This window comes from Eulemur rufifrons, chromosome 18, assembly GCF_041146395.1.
Source record: "Eulemur rufifrons isolate Redbay chromosome 18, OSU_ERuf_1, whole genome shotgun sequence".
In the NCBI taxonomy this organism is placed as follows: Eukaryota; Metazoa; Chordata; class Mammalia; order Primates; family Lemuridae; genus Eulemur; species Eulemur rufifrons.
In genome coordinates this window covers 52,994,551-53,011,215 of record NC_091000.1, presented here as the reverse complement: position 1 = coordinate 53,011,215, position 16,665 = coordinate 52,994,551, and the positions used below count along the sequence as shown (strand labels likewise).

General features: G+C 40.6%; 1 protein-coding gene and 1 non-coding gene across 3 annotated transcripts in view; one reads left to right on the top strand and one right to left on the bottom strand.

Moving 5' to 3' along the window:
• E2F3 (E2F transcription factor 3) overlaps positions 1 to 16,665 on the top strand; it is a 75,037-nt gene that overhangs the window by 37,082 nt on the left and 21,290 nt on the right. The gene's annotated exons all lie outside the window — the stretch shown is intronic.
• On the bottom strand, positions 4,926 to 5,029 carry LOC138399213 (U6 spliceosomal RNA). Its single transcript, XR_011236110.1, has one exon. It is a non-coding gene; the product is annotated as a U6 spliceosomal RNA (small nuclear RNA).

Sequence of the window (16,665 nt, the reverse complement as noted above, 5' to 3'; positions counted from 1 at the left end):
GGGCAGCAGTCTGCAAAGCAGCTGTTTGGTCTCTTTATCCCCAGGCCCAGCCCAGTTCCAATCACGTAATATTAATAGATGCTCATTCCATGGCTTTTTTTTTTTTTTTTTTGTTGAGACAGGATGTCACTGTATTTGCCCAGGCTAGAATGCAGGGGCACGATCACAGCTCACTGCAACCTCAAACTCCTAGGCTTAAGCAATCCTCCTGCCTCAGCCTCCAGAGGAGCTGGAACTACAGGCATGCGCCACCATGGCCAGCTAATTTTTCTATTTTTTGTAGAGATGAAGTCTCACTATGTTGTCCAGGTTGGTCTGGAACTCCTGGCCTCAAGCGATCCTCCCCCTCAGCCTCCCAAAGTACTTGGATTACAGGCATGAGCCACCGTACCTGGCCTCATTACATATCTTTTGAACTGGCCTGCATTGACCTCGCCACGCCTCCAGACCCTTGGACAAATTATAGTCTTTGGTCACAAGTTCATTCTCAGTTGGGGTAGGGAGTGGGGAGCAGGTCCTAGTGAGTTGTTCCTTTTGTGTAAGAATCCCTGGCAGCGGTAGCAGCACCCTGTACTCAAACAGAATAGTATCAGCATCATCTTCCTTTGCAGGATTACAAGGCTTTGCAAAAATTAGAATGAGTATATTTTCTCCATTTTGTAAGACATGCATTTTTTTCATTTGTACATATGTCTCTCAGCATTGATCTCCTGCTACATTTATTTATAAAACAGTGGTACATCTTGTAATCAGTAGCTTCTTAGAAATGAGGAATTCATTTTCTCCTCACTCTGGGAGGCTGTATAGCTCAGTACAGTAAGTCCTCCCTTAACGTTTTCGATAGGTGCTTAGAAACTGAGACTTTAAGCCAAATAACATATAACAAAACCAATCTGACCACAGGCTAATTGATATAAGTAAGAGTTAAGTTCCTATGATGTGTTTCTAGTCGCAAAAACATAACCAAACTTCTAAATAAAAACCAAAACACTTCTAATATTAAATTTGGAATTAAAGATGAAGTATACATACATTTAAGAAAGATTAATAAAAATAACTATGTTAGTTATTTACCCTGTCAGGCATAGTGGCTCATGCCTATAATCCCAGCACTTTGGTACACCAAGGTAAGAGAATCATTTGAGGCCAGAAGTTCAAGACCAGCCTGGGCAACATAGCAAGACCCTGTCTCTGCAAAAAATTTTAAAAATTAGCCAAGCATAATAGACTATAGTCACAGCTATTAGGGAGGCTGGGGCAGGAGGATCACTTGAGCCCAGGTGTGGGAGGCTGCAGTAAGCTGTGATCGCACCACTGCACTCCAGCCTGGGTGGCAGAATGAGACTCTGTTTCTTAAAAAAAAGTTATTTAGCCAATTATTCCAGTTCCAGTTCAGTGTGGAGAGTGGCCAAAGCCTATGCCGGCAGCACAGGGCCCCAGGTGGGAACCAGCCCTGGACAGGAAGCCGTCCCACGGCAGGTGCACTCACATACCTCACACTCACGCAGACAGGAAGCATGTAGACATGCCAGTTTACCTAACATGCACGTTTCTGGGATGTGGGAGGAATCCAGAGGACCCTAAGAAAACCCACAGAAACATGGGGAGAATGGGCAAACTCCACACAAGACAGCGGCCCCGGGTGGGAATTCATTTACTTATTTATTTTTTCACATCAATGTTACAGCAAAACAACATTGAACAAAATGATGTTATTTGAGGACTTGGCTATAGTTACAAATTGGGCGTTAGACTTGTTCAAGTCTCCACTTTGCCACTCTAGCTGACGTTAAGTTTCTCATCTGTGACTTAAAAGTTTAGGGAAGATGAAATGATATGGTTTAGCACAGCAATCTGACTTACAGCAGAGGGTCAGTACATATAAACTGTAATTGTTTTCACAAAATGATCTCACCAAAAGCTTAGGGACTTATCCTTGAAGGCATTAGGTGTGCCTACTTGACACATGCAAGTGTTATGTGTCACACCGCAGGTAGCACTTAAGGTTAGAATCATTGCTGACCCCAATGTAAAATACCTATTTCTGGACAAGGAAATGGAAAGTGAAATTTGCAATCCATCCTCTGTATTATTTTTGACAGGATAGACACCTCAACATTTGGAGGGGACCTAAAAAGTTAAAAGTAAAAACAAATCTTTATAACAGAAAGCAGCTTCTTGAAATGTCAGTTTTACTGCATCTTTATAAAGAATTGCAGCCACCTTAGAGACTCACAAGATGATTCTTTTTTTTTTTTTTTTTGGTCTTTCTTAGGTAATATCAGGATGCAGTGTAATAAGTTAGATTAACATACTAGCTTGCATCTTTTCGAGGAAAATAGAGCACAGAGAAGGGAGGGACCTCCACATTAATTACCCTGTCTAATGTCATACTGAAGGGAAGTATGACCAGCCAATGCCTGGTGCTCTGTAGCTTGGCACAGATGTGGGGGAAGGATACCGCCTTTCTGGTGAGGTTTCTTGCCCAAGGGAAGCTAAGCAATCCTGCATTATTAGTGGGGGTGTGTGTGTGTGTATGAGAGAGAGAGAGACAGAGAGAGAAAAGAATACACACAGACAGGGCCAATAAATCTTGCCATTTTGCTTTCTATCAGACGACCCGCCCCCAGCCCTCAGCACAGGAATGTAGTCATAACCCCAAGCCACTGCTTTTTCCTCTAAACTTGAGCAGGTCTTGGGGGCAGTTCGCCACTGCACCAGACAGACCCATAGCAATCTTTTGGGATTTTTTTTTTTTTCCTTAATGGCAGCGATTTGCACCGATCCAGCCTCCAAGGGTGAGGGCCATGATGAAATAGAGAATTTATTTTTATATTATATCATCTTGTGCAGAGACTGCTGTATAATCAGGAGTCAAAAATCTAAGGGGTTAGGCTGTGAAGTCATTTTGTCCATGAGTTGGGTACAACACATTCATTCATTGTAAACAATCGCCAACAGTCACTGCCATAATTTATTCTTACCAGTAAGTTGGGTTTTCAAGTGACAGAGTAAGCCATCAGAATCCAGCAAGCACGAGTTTTCAGTGCCTGAGTGCTGGCAGAGACTTTTGTGAGACTTCAGGTACCCCCACCGCAGCTTGGAGATGAGCAAATGGAAGTGAGCTCCAAGGTCAATACTGGGTTTGGGCCATGTTGAGGACTAAAGCACTGGTGATTCTTGACACTCTGTCCTTTGGCCTTGCTACTCCACTTCCTGATGACACAGTGGATAGGATTTTGCTCCAGTTTCATTCCTAGGGATTGATATCAAACTTTTTTCCCTTGTCTAACCCCATTCTCTTTCTGCAAGAAGATTACAGGTGGTAATTTGAGAAACTGAACAAGGGATGCGGAAACCTAGTTTGTAGTGGGCTCTTTTTGGTTTGGTTGTCATGAGTGCTCTTGATGCATAGCTTAGAAACCTCTCCAGAGAAATAATAATCAGCTCTCCAAGGAGTGCTTAGTGCGGACTGGCATGTTGCTGTGCTTGCTGGTGTATATCTTCCAGTAAATTCCCGGTATGGAGAATCTGTACTGGAGAAATTGGCTGACTTGTTTTCTTGCACTGTTGTATGACAATCATGGAAATATAACTCTGGTACCTTGTGATGTGCCCAGAGTAAGTTAAATGTGTTTGCCTTTATTTTATACACACACACATACACACACAGAGCAGTCTGAACATAGGAGGTGCTTTTAAAATATGATATTTTAGAGAATATGTAAAAACTTCCTTCTCTTCAGATAGACATAGATGTGTTAAAAAAAACCTTGGTTACTGTGACTTATATATTCTATGTGGTGTATTTTATACAGTATCTAAAGGTATTTCCTCATTTTAAATTAGATAAAAGGCAAATTTGAGATTTGGGGTAAGGGTAGGTTGTATTTCTTGTCTGATGTGGGGAATTCTATATTCCTGAAGTCTATAATTAGGTGCGTGTGCTGATTGTTTATTTATTAAAACGAAGCTGGGGGCAGGGGTGAGGGGAGTGCCACATAGTGAAGAACATTCTATGGCAAACATCTCGGCTTCACTTAAAAGCATGGGCTGCAAAGAAATGTAAATTCATTGGCTTAATTAGAAGAGAATATTTATAGAAATTGAATGATCCAGTAAAACTAAAAGCCTGGCTTCTTTCGTCTTCAGAGACCTGCTTTAGTAAATGCTGTTCTGAAAAGCCCTTTCCTGCAAAGTGGACTTTGCCATCTAATTTCTGGCCTCCTGGAGGTCAATAACTTTGGCCTAGCCCTATCACTTGGCTCGTATTTACTAAAGTACTTTTCTTTTTCAGCTTTGGATTGTAATGAAAATGTACATGTAAAGAAAAAAATGTTCATGTACACCAAATTTTTCTGGTTTTTTTATATGGTTCCATAGTTTGATTTTAGTAACTGTTATAAAAAAACTTTTCTGAGAAAGTACACTTTGCACATCTTCCTGTCCAGCCTGTTCCCATGTACCCTGCCCTCCTATGTCTTTTATAGATCGGGATTTCCATTAGGTTCATGTAAATTCTTCTACTATTTATGCAAATTCAAAACATTAAAACATGCTTTTTATTTTTTCTTCTTTCCTTAGAAACAGTGACTAGATGTTATTGTTCACCTTGTTTTTACCTTTTACTTTAATGAGCTTGTTGTGTCAGTACATACAGAGCTGCCTCCTACTTTTTAGTGGTGTGTAGTATTCCACTGAATGGACATCTCCAAATTATTAACCAGTCCTGAATAGACCCCTTCATTCTTTCCATTTTCTGCTATTACAAAGTTGCAGTGAATAATTTTGTGTGAATATCACACATACAGGTCTATCTGTAGGGTAGTTTCCTACAAAGAAGATTGAGATTTTGGCCAGCAGATATACATACATACGTATTTGTGATAGTGTTACTTTCCCTTCCTATGGATTGTTTTTGTTGTGGTTTTATGGAACACTTCACAAATTTGCATGTCATTCTTGCACAGGGGCCATGCTAATCTCTGTATCATTCCAATTTTAGTGTATGTGCTGCCAAAGCAAGCACCCCATGGACTGTTTGATTTATACACTTCTACTAACTTACAAGGGCTTCACCAACAGCGTGGGCTTTACCAACAGTGTGGGCTTTACCAACAGCGTGGGTTTCAAACTTGTGGATTTGTACCAGCCTCATACGTAAAATATACTATATTGATAGGGTCTAAGTTTGCATACCTTTAAAAAAAAGCAAGAGGTTGAACATCTTTCAATAAATTTAAAAGCCACTTGTATTTTTTCTTTTTCTGTTTTTTCAAACTGTATATTCCTGTACTTGATTTACTCTTTTATTGGGTTGTTGATCTTTGATTGATTTGTACGGGCTCTTTACATGACAGGGAGATTAGCTGTAAGTCTGTGATATGATCTGCAAATATTTTTTTCAGTTTATCATTTTCTTAGGTCTTTGACGGTTTTTATTTGCCGCACAGAAATTAAGCTTTATGCAGTACATTTTTTCCATTCTTTATTTTATGGTTTCTGGGTGATTTTAAGTCACAGAAAGCATCTTCCACTAACCCCCGTCCACATACACACACATGCAGGAATTGATCTATATTTTCTTGCAGAATTTCTGTGCTATTACATTTTTTTTACATTTAAATATTTGATTTGAAGTTTATCCTCTTAGTCTTTGAGTGTGGATTCAACTTTTTTTCTAGATGGCTACCCAGTTGCCCTAACCTCTTTGTCAAGAAGCCCACTTTTCCCCCACTAAAATGCCACCATTATAATAAAATAAACATTTTGTAAATGAAAAATAGCCACTAATCCTTTGTAAAACAAGAAACCACAGGTCAACAATTTTTGGAAAGAATGTTTAGGTCCTTATCTTTTTAACTTAACACACCTCTTCCACCTTCTCTTCCAAGGGTAATGTTTACTCATGAGTGAATGAATGACGTAAACTGAACCCACCTGTTTGTGACTAGTAGGGGAATGAAAAAATTTTACCTGTTGGCACAAATGCCAGGATTTATCTTGAGACAGTGTCTCCTTTCACTCAAAGTATTTGTTTCTGTGTCACAACGCCTGAAGCAGCAGTAGAAACATTTGTTACTCAAGGACCGTGCCTTTTGTGAGCCCTTAGAACAGGAGCTCTCAGTGTGGTCCTCACACGAAGAGCATCAGCATCACCTGGGAACTTGTCAGAAATGCAGAGTGCCATCCTTGACCTGCAGAATCAGAGATCCTGTGTGGATGGACCCAACAGTCTGAATTTAACGAGCCTTCCAGGTGATTCTGAGCATGCTCAAGTTTGAGACGCCCCCCATGACCTTAGAAGTCATATTTAATTTCATAATGGCAAATTGCAACCCTGTAGCGCTGCCTTGTGGGTGGCTAGGTTTAGTCCTTATCTTCTTGACATGTAAAAATGTAAAGACTAGCAGGAAGTGACAATATTGGTTCTTTGACAGTGATATTCTTAGAGTGGGAAACTTCTCTGGGTTTTTTCCAGAAGTCACAAAGATATCTCACTAGTGCTTTGGATTAGTACATCTTAACTTCCAAAAAGTTGCCACTGGGTCAGTGCTTCCCTTTGTCATATAGTAAAAAACCAGCAAAACTGGTTTCTGTAATATGCTAGGAAGTTTTGTAGCATTGAAGACTTGTCTTACCCCCACAAAAGCATCATTGTTTCTTCTCATCCCTTGCCCCTCTGCCTTTAAAAATAATTTGATACCAGAACAGAATACCTCTTATGACTGTTAGCCACACCATAATGGCACTTATATTTGACAGGTTCAGGCAGAGTTCCCATAAATAGCAGTACCCTCTGAGCCTAATTGCCAACCAGGGTTCAGCTTAGAGCAGTAGTTCTAAAACTTTTCTGTACAGTAGAATCCACTGAATAGCTTTTTAAAATCCTGCTACCCAGGCCACCCATGTAACTAACTCCGTATCTCAGGGATGGGGAGACCCAGGGATCAGGATTCCAAAAAAATTTCCCAGATGTTTCCAAGGTATATCCAAGTTTGAGAACCAGAAACTTATACATTTGTTTTAAAAGTAATTTTTGTTATCATACCAAGGACCGTAAGAGAGACCAAATATCACATGCAAGAAAGTGGTCCTGAACGCTGGTACAATCAGAATAAGAAATTTATAGTTTAAATAGCAAGTTGCTTGCAAATTAAATCACCTCCTTTTGGATGGCTTTCTCGTCTAAAGAACCCACATTGTAGTATGTGTTTCTCTCTGCATCCTGTGTATTTCATTGTAATAGTCCTGCTGATTGATTTTGTTGGCTGCAAGCAAAGTGATAAAATGCCAGTGGACGCCTGTGCCAGGGAGGTTAGCACTGGACTTTCCTATTTGGCTCCATTTTGATGCATTTAGCAGATTGAATCCAACCCTCTTTGGAGACTCTGACCTACTGAAGTTTCTGCTGTCTTTGAGAGCTCCTGGGAAAGCTATAGTCCTTTCTAGATCTTCTCCTACCTTTTGACCCTTCAGATAGTGCCTTGTCCACAGCAGCAGTTGACAGTCCTACAGAGAAGTCCATCATATTCATTGACTCTGCTGCACAGTTTTCCCTGTAGCGAGTCATAGTTGGCTGAAAAGGGAGATGAGGATTAAGAACAAAACTTTCTAAACATCCTGCTTTGCCTGAAGACAGAGCACAATCGTAATAGAGTAAGCATTCTTTTGCACAGGCCCTGGAGCAAGGGTGTCCCAAATGCTTGGACAGGGGTGCCGTTTGGGTCATAAATAGTGTGGTAATAGGGCGGGGACAAAAAGAAATTCTCTCATCCCTTTTACAGCTCTAGACAATTCTAGAATCAACCCTTAGGAACCCGGGGAAAGAACTCATGAAATGACACTCAGCTGAGGCTTGCCACAGCCACCCCTCAAGCTTAAGCCAGGCAAAGAGCTTATGTGATTGGCCACAGACTAAGTCACAAGTCAAGAGACTTTTGGTATTCTTCAATTTTTGCTTTGGATTCTATGATGGTTTTCGAAGTATATTTTGCTTACTTTATGTTCTTCACTGTAATCTAGTAAAAGTTTCTGGTGAATTTAGCATTTGCCAGGTTCTGATCAGTCTTGCTCAGAGATGGCAAGGGGAAATGAACAAAAGAGGTAAACCCATTAACTATGATCACTATGTGAGGCTTCAGAGCCTCTTACAGGCATTCAAGCCCTGGAAATATTTCAGGGAATTTTCAGTCTTCTCTTTACTTTGTACAAATGAAGAAACTGAGGCCCAGGGAGGATCTGTAACTTGGCCAAGGTTTCTTGCCAGTCCTTCAGTCCCTCAGTTAAAAAAAAAAAAAAAAAAAAATTAAGTTATATTTTGCATACTGACAAAAAGAATTACACAACAGAAATAAAACTCATTTTAATGTATCCGTTCTTGTAGTTTCTTATTTTATTCACCTTTATAAACGACTCTGAGAACACTGTCATAAAGAGAATTCTCCTAAATTGGAATGTGATTCAAATAGTCCTGTCTGTTTTCCTCCTTGCTTTTTATGAAATGACTGCCTACACACACTCACACACATATTTTAGTGAGCAATGCAGTGTGTGAATACAAATAGAAACAGATTATGTAAAAAAAAAAAAATGTCCATTAGTTGAAAAAAGTACCAGTCATTTTAAGATTCATTAACCATATGTTTAATAAAACTATCAGGGTTTTTTTTTAATTAGGTAACTTTAACTTATAAATAATGTTCTCATATTGGTAAACTTTAATTGATCTGTACAGATCATGAAGTTTTATTTATTGCACAGTTAAGTATCCATTGCTTTTAAAATAACCAGGTACTTATTTTGCATTTGTAATGATTTCATTGCAAAAAGTTAACCCTGATAATAGGAATCTGAAGATGAATTCTCAGGTCAATCTCATGTGGAGTTCTTTGAAGTTCACTTGGGGTCATTCATCAAGAAAAGCAATGCATTTCGGGTTTGTGACCTCACTTTGCCCACAGGTGAGATTTCCAGGCTGTGAACCAGCAGGAAGAGAGGCAGTGCAAGGATGTGAGGTAGGTAGGGCTGCAGAGATGAAGAGAGTTTCTCCTCCGCACCCCCCTTGCCTACATCTGAAAATAAGTATAGCCTAGGGAGAAATTGTTCTCCGACTTGTCAGTTCAACTAGAGTACCTCTTGAGATCCTTGGTTCTCTCTTTAATCTTCCAATTAACAAGCATCTATTGAGGTAGCATCTAGTGCCTAGAATTGTTGCAAGGTATATAGAGTAGAGGTAGTGAAGAGCTAAGTGGGTTGGAATGTAAGTGCTTGTAAAAAGGAGACAAACTCTGAGTGGCCACCTAGCTACACCTGCCACTGTTGCCCGCCTGCCCCCCATGCCCTGTTTGCTCCATCTGAGCTAAAGTCCTGTTCAAATAAATTGTTGCTCTTCCTGTACTCATCAGGCTGCTGCATGGAGCCAGGGGTCTTGATAAACTTTATAGTTTGTTATTGACTTTATCATTAGTAAAGGTTAGTATTATCATTATTCCTTTCCTGCACAACACACTAGCATTTTTTTTCCAAAACTTATTTAGATAAAGAACATTTTTCTTTGTATACATGTTCAATGAATTCAGTATTACCAAGTTGGTTTATTTTTATAGCTTCTGGATCACTATTCCAGCCCGCATTTTTTAAAAAGCAATTTTTTTCCTACTATTTTTTTCAAGATCTTTTTATGTGCATTTAGAAAATGAGCATGATTTCCTATGTATTCATTAGCAATCAACTGCCGTAGGCCTTTCAGTTTGATTTTTCTTCTGAACCTCAAAGGTAGTGGCTCGTTATGAAGTAGAAAAAGGCTAAGACCTTGTTCTGAATCTATGGTGGGCAAGCCAGAGGCTTCTGAACCATCATCTCTATCAAAGTGTTTGCCCACATTAGCCTAACAGGGGATTACAGTCTGATTGAGGATGTGACTGGGGGAATTTGGCGCCTTTGAAAGAATTGTGCGTGCATTTTCTATTTTGATGGCTGGATTGTTTTGCCCGGTAGATTTAAGAAGAGGAGATTCATACTTTGTGTACCCCACGTGGAGAGGTCAGGAGTCGCTCTGCCCATTGACACTCCTGCCCACTCACCAGCCCAGCTCTTCTCTGTGCCTCCCTCCCAGACCATTTCTCCATTTCCTCGGCCTTAGGAAAAACAGCTCACTCAATGTGCTCACTAGCGGAGCTTGGAGATAATTTTCTGTTCTTTGTTTTTGTTTTTAAGAAAGCAGAATTCTCTTCTTAGAGCCATTGTATCTTATCAGTGGAACTTTACTCACTTTCTAAGGATTCTATTCTGTCCTTAAAATACTAAATTTCTCTAGTATAAATAAACCTGTTGGTAAAGCTGTGTCATGACAAAAGGGCTAAAGTATTGCTTTTGTATGTGGTTAATGCATTTTTAATATTCTGCTCCCCAGAAATGGTTCCAGGATGCTTCTCTGGAAGTTTCAGGGAAAAACAAATAGAATAAGGGAGGTTCTTCCACTGTCTGCCCCCGTGTGGATATTTTGTTTTAGGATGATCCTGTCACCTCAAAAGTTGTTTAATCCTGTATTTACCTTGTTTGGGATCCTATGAAATGAGGAGTATGTCAGATTTTCCACAGTTGTTTTTTCTTTAGTGATATGGCCAGGAAGAGCTTCAGGGGGAAGAATAGCAGGAGGAATGTCAAGTCCCAGGGATTATCGGAAAAGACTTAGTGATCCCAGAAGTGATACCATCTGTAACCAAGTACCACTTCTACCCTTAGATGAAGAGCCTGTTCTGAAATTCTCCTGTTACCAATAAATTAATTAAATAGTATAGTTCTGAATAGTCAGTGCATTAGAGAATTGACATCACTATGTTTACATTTTTAAAAATTTTTTTTCTTTTTTTTTTTTTTTTTGAGACAAAGTCTCTCTCTGTCACCAGGCTAGAGTGCAGTGTCGTCTTCATAGCTCACTGCAACCTCAAACTCCTGGGCTCAAGCCATCTTCCTGCCTCAGCCTCCCCGGTAGCTGGGACTACAGGCGCTCACCACTATGCCCGGCTAATTTTTCTGTTTTTAGTAGAGACGGGGTCTCGCTCTTGCTCAGGCTGGTCTGGAAATCCTAACCTCAAGCAATCTTCCCTCCTCAGCCTCCCAGAGTGCTAGGATTACAGGCATGAGCCACCGTGCCCAGCCTACATTTTTTAAAAAATTTTTTTCATCTTAACAAATTAAAGGTTTGTTAGAGCAGGGGTCCGCAACCCATAGTGAGGTTGTATAATTATTTCATTATATATTACAATGTAATAATAATAGAAATAAAGTGCACAATAAATGTAATGCGCTCGAATCATCTAGAAACCATCTTCCCCATCCCTGGTCCATGGAAAAATTGTCTTCCATGAAAATGGTCCCTGGTGCCAAAAAGGTTGGGGACCACTGCCTTACTAGATAAAGCAAAGATGTACCTTGCCCATTAAATACTGTAGGTACGTAATGTTCTATATTATGGATATATAATATAGAATGGTTACATAAACATTCCCTTATTAATGAACAATATAGTCATCTAGATTGTTTTTAACTTACTGCTATTAATTACAATGCTGTAATAAACATCCATATGTATGCCTCTCTGCACATTCTTTAGTATTTCTCTAGGATAAATTGATTCCCGGAAGTACACTTGTAGAGTCAAAAGGTTATTCATGTTTAAAATATTAATATTGCCAGATTATCCTCCAAAATAGTTATAGTAAGTCACATGCTCATCCTTCTCCCTCACTAGTTGACTTCTCATTTTTAGTTTTTAAAAATCTACTTTAAAATATTTCACACATAAAGGGTAGAAAGAATAGCACCCATGTAATAACATTAACAATAGTTAATAAAGATGCTTTTGTTTTCCTCCCCACTTCGTTTTTTTCCTACATTTCTCTGTGTTTCTCATATTTTTTTATCTGTATTATGTATATGTACTTTTACTATGTATTGATTATTTTAATGCTATTTGGTTTTCTTTTTTTTTTTTTTATTTTATTTTTTTAAGACAAGATCTCACTATGGTGCCCAGGCTGGTCTTGAACTCCTGGACTTTGGCAGTCCTCCTGCCTTAGCCTAGAGTAGCTGGGACTATAGGCCTGCACCTCCGCGCCCATCTTCTAATGCTATTTAATAATGTTTTCAATGTTTTAAAATTTTATAAAAGGATATCATATGTATTCTGTGGGGTTTTTTTTACTCAGTATTATATTCGTGTGATTGATCTGTATTGATAACTATAGCCAGGTACTAATGCTGCTCTACAAATTCTTGTTCACATGCCCTTGCGAATATGTACAAGAGTTTGTGGTGCATGCTGAGGAGTTGATGAAAGTCACTAAATAGTGATAAAACTGTTCTCCAGAGGAGTCACCCACCACCTTGCCTCAAGCAGGGTGTCATGGTTTCTCAGGTTTATAGCACTTGGTATTCTCAGACTTTATAAGTCTTGTCATTCTGATGAATGGCCAGTTTATTTCATTTTTATTATAATTTGTTTCCTTGATTTCATAACTAATATTTTCAATCATATTTAGTATCCTCTTCTGGGAATCACCTATTCCTATCTTTTGTCGAATTTTCTCATGCCCTTTTCTTACTGGTTAGAACTATAATAATTCCTTAACCTATTCTCGATAATAATTCTTAGATGGTTATGTGCATTGTCCATATCTTCTCCTAATGTGTTACTCAACTTTTCATTATATTGTGGTCTTTTGATGACCAGAGTCAATTTTAATATAGTTTTATACATGTATGATTTGTACATTTTTGTCTTCTTTGAGCCATCCTTCCCTCCTGTGCAGTCAGAATATTTTCTTCATTGTCTCTTGCTCCCTTCGTTAGGTCTGGAGTTGAATTTTGTGTGTGATTTGAGGGAGGGATCCATCCAATTTTATTTTTTCTTCTCAGATAAACAATTTGTTAAATAGTCCATCCTTTGCAGTGATCTGCCCCGTTTGCAATATATGACATTCGCATGTATTAGTATGTGCAGAATTGTTTCTGGGTTTTCTATTCTGTTCTCGCGGTCTGTTTGCCTATCCTTGTGCCAGTACACATTCCACTAGTTACTACAGTTACACACTAAAAGTCTGGATATCTGGTAGGGCAAGTTGCTCTAACTTGTTCTTTTTCTTCAGAATTGTCTTGGTTATTCTTGGCCTTTTGCACTTGCCCTTGCTCGCTCTAGGCTTGCTTAATGCTGTACCCCTTACCTTACAATGTCCACTGCCATTTCTCCCCTCTGACTTTGATGCTAGTAATGTGATGCATTTTACTTACACATATGTTGTTATGAACTGCACAATACAATGTACTATTTTTTTAGGTAGTCAAATATCTTTTGAAGAGATTTAAATATAAGGTGGGGGGAAACTTAACGTATTTACTCACATAATTACCATTTCTGATGCTCCTAATTGCTTTGTGTAGATCCCTATATCCATCTGGCATTGTTTCCTTCTACTTGAAGGACTTCCTGTAATATTTCTTCTAGTGCAGGTCTGCTGGTGAAGAATTCTTTTAGCTTTTGTATCTCTGGGAAAGTCTCTATTTTGCCTTTGGATTTTTGAAAGATACTTTTGCTGCAGATGTCTGAGAATTGTAGAGGAATAAGCAAAATCAGTTTCTCCTGCTATACTTTCCACAACACGATTCTGACACCAGATATGTGGAGGGTTCCCCAGACATCAAGGAAGCAATCAGTTCTGCCGAGGACACCAGCTGGGTGTCCTCCAATTCAATTCCGACACCGTCTACCTGGACAAGCGTCAGATCCCACAGGCTGAGGGCTCAGTCCCACAAGACTGCCCCCCCCCCACACTTCCACTGCCAATCACAAGCCTCAGGCTGTTTCTCCTGTGCTTCTGACCCACCGGCTATAAATCGGGGATCCTATGACCCCGCTCTTCGGGTTGGATTAATTTGCCAGAGCGGCTCACAGAACTCAGGGAAACATCTATACTGGTTTATTATAAAGGATATTGCAAAGGGTACAGATGAAGAGATGTGTAGGATGAGGTATGGGGGAAGGGGTGCGGAGCGTCCGTGCCCTCCCCAGGGGCACCACCCTCCAGGCACCTCCACGTATTCAGCTATTCAAGAGCTCTCCGAACCCAGTCCCTTTGGGTTTTTATGGAAGCCTCACTATGCAGGCATAACTGATTGCATCACTGGACATGGGTGATCCAATAGGATGATGTCTGTTCACCTTGGAACTGCCATCCATAAACACAGCAGCTTTGTCGGTCAGTTGAGAGCTGTTTGTAGGGCACTGCAGAATCCAGCAGCTCCTCATAGTTGCAGAGTCAGTCCTAGGGGAAAAGAGGCTCCTTGCTCGTATCTCCTCCTTGCACTCCCCGGGTAGCATGATCCTGCATAACCACTCCCGTTTTATTATGGGACTCTTCCTGGCACTGCCATCCCCCTTATAGTGTTTCTCTGATATCACCCAAAACATGGGTATTTCAGGTTTCAGGATTATCTTATGTTCGTCACTCATAGGGGTAGCTTCAATAATGTCCCATAGCAAGGTAGTAAATGTCCCTCAAGTGGCAATTCTCTAGTCCAAAGTCCCCAGTAGTTGTTGCTGGGAGGCGCTTACAGGCTTTTGCCATAACACCTAGTGTAAGCTCCCCCAGGGCTATGGCACCGGGAATTTGTCCCCACCAGGACTCTGGGCTCGGGCAGTCTTCCTGGTTCCCATTTAGTGTGTCTAATTAATATTGCTTGAGAGGCAGATTTACATGGCTCTGTTTCACAGTCCCAGGTAGGGACCTGTTCCCCAGGCAGGGACAGCGTCCATCCCCATAATACAGTCAGGTAAAAGAGATGCAACCACTTCACGTGGGGTGTGTTCAGATATACCGCATCTCCTATAAACTTTTATCTTAATTCCGTCAACCCTCACTTTCCTAACTGTAGCCTCCATTCGGCCTTTATCACCAGGCTTTGGTTTTATTAATACAGTACTGGGTATGGGAAGTGTCCCCCAGCCAGACACAACGTGCATTCCTGTAAAGCATTTAGGTAAAAGAGACATTTGTATATGTAAAGCCTATTTAAATATCCCAACTGTTACAGTCCTGTCAGCCCTTACATTCTCACATTCCCTCAATCTAAACGTAGCCCAAGTGCAGGCTTCCCCAGTGGGTTTTGGTACCACGGTGCGTGGCAAAACATGGGGCTCCGTAGCAAGGAGTCCCGGAATTTTCTACAGCACCCCCCGGCCTTTTTCCCACTTGCACACATAAGGCTTTGGGTCCCCAACAGGGGGTTGGACCAAGAGACCCTTGCTGTTGGTCAGTCTTTATCTTGATTCATCTATTACCCGAGGCAATTTCAGATAAGATTTTTCATTGTACTTTCTGCCTTCTGACTTTAAATTTCTTCAAACTAGGATAAATACAGCAAACTTGTTTGGAACCCCTTAATGTTGGGAAACCAGCTTTGCTCCATCCAACCTTCTATAGTGTTGCGTTAATAAGACCTTTGCTTTAACACCATTTTATTCCAATCCATTTTATTCATCTCATTTCTTAATAACCGTCGAAAGATTTCCACCCTAATGGGATAAGTCCCTTGACTTTCCTGTTTCTTTTTCCCTTTAGTTTCATCCTTATCAATGCATTCTTTATTCACACTATTTCTTAATAACCATTTAAAAATTTCCACCTTCCTGGGATGATTCCTTTGACCCTGCCCTATGCCTTTCCCCGTTCTCTTGTTAATTAATTAACCCAGTGTTTTTATTAGTATCTGTAAGACTCACGAGGGGCAGCTGAAACAGTAAATCTCACAAGGCTTCTTGAACTGCCTCTCGATTTTGCAGCAGCAAGTTTATATGGGGCGTCCACATTAAAGGGACACCCATAGCCACAGCATTTGCCATGGCCTGGGTAACAGGCATGTTCAGCAGGTGAATGAATATCCCGGTTGTCATAGAGTCAGTTTCACATGGCTTGAATACAAAGCATATCAGCTACTTCATCTGGGGTGCTGCACTTGGCATTTATAGGTGGGGTCTGGCAGCCCCCCTTCTTAGGGTAGACAGACTTTGCAGTCCACCAGGCTGGCTGTTCCCTCAGGAATGCCCTCCTGTGTGTGTGGAACATGTACAGCTTTCTGTGGTTGCTCAGTAGTGAGCTGTGGGTCCCCAAACTATGCTCTTCCACTCTGCAGCACTCACAAAGACTCTGCTCCCAAATTAGTTACTCCCAGAATCCACGTTGGTAAAACCTCTTCAGGAAGCTGATGGTACCGACCTACAAAATGAAACAGTTCCTTCCCACGATAGCCTCTACTGTCAGTAGTCTCTTGGTTTTGCCCTTCCCCCACACTGGCTGCCTTCTTAGTGACCAAAGGTCCTAGAGGTGCTTTCTGATTCCCCTGTATAATTTTTCCCTTGGGGCATAGCGGGAGCTTGGAGGCTGGTGGCCAAAGCTCAGACCAACTGAAATCTGAGCTTGGACTAGCATCAAGGTCCAACCCAGCACCCTTTTTACTTTCGTTTTAGCTATCACAGATAACAATAACTGAGGGGATCGCACGTTTTCCTTTTTTCTTTTTTCTTACTAGTTTGCATTTCTTAATACATCCAGTGAAACAACTCGCTGGGAGGCGAATCATTCCATCTCTAAATTCCCCAGGTAACTT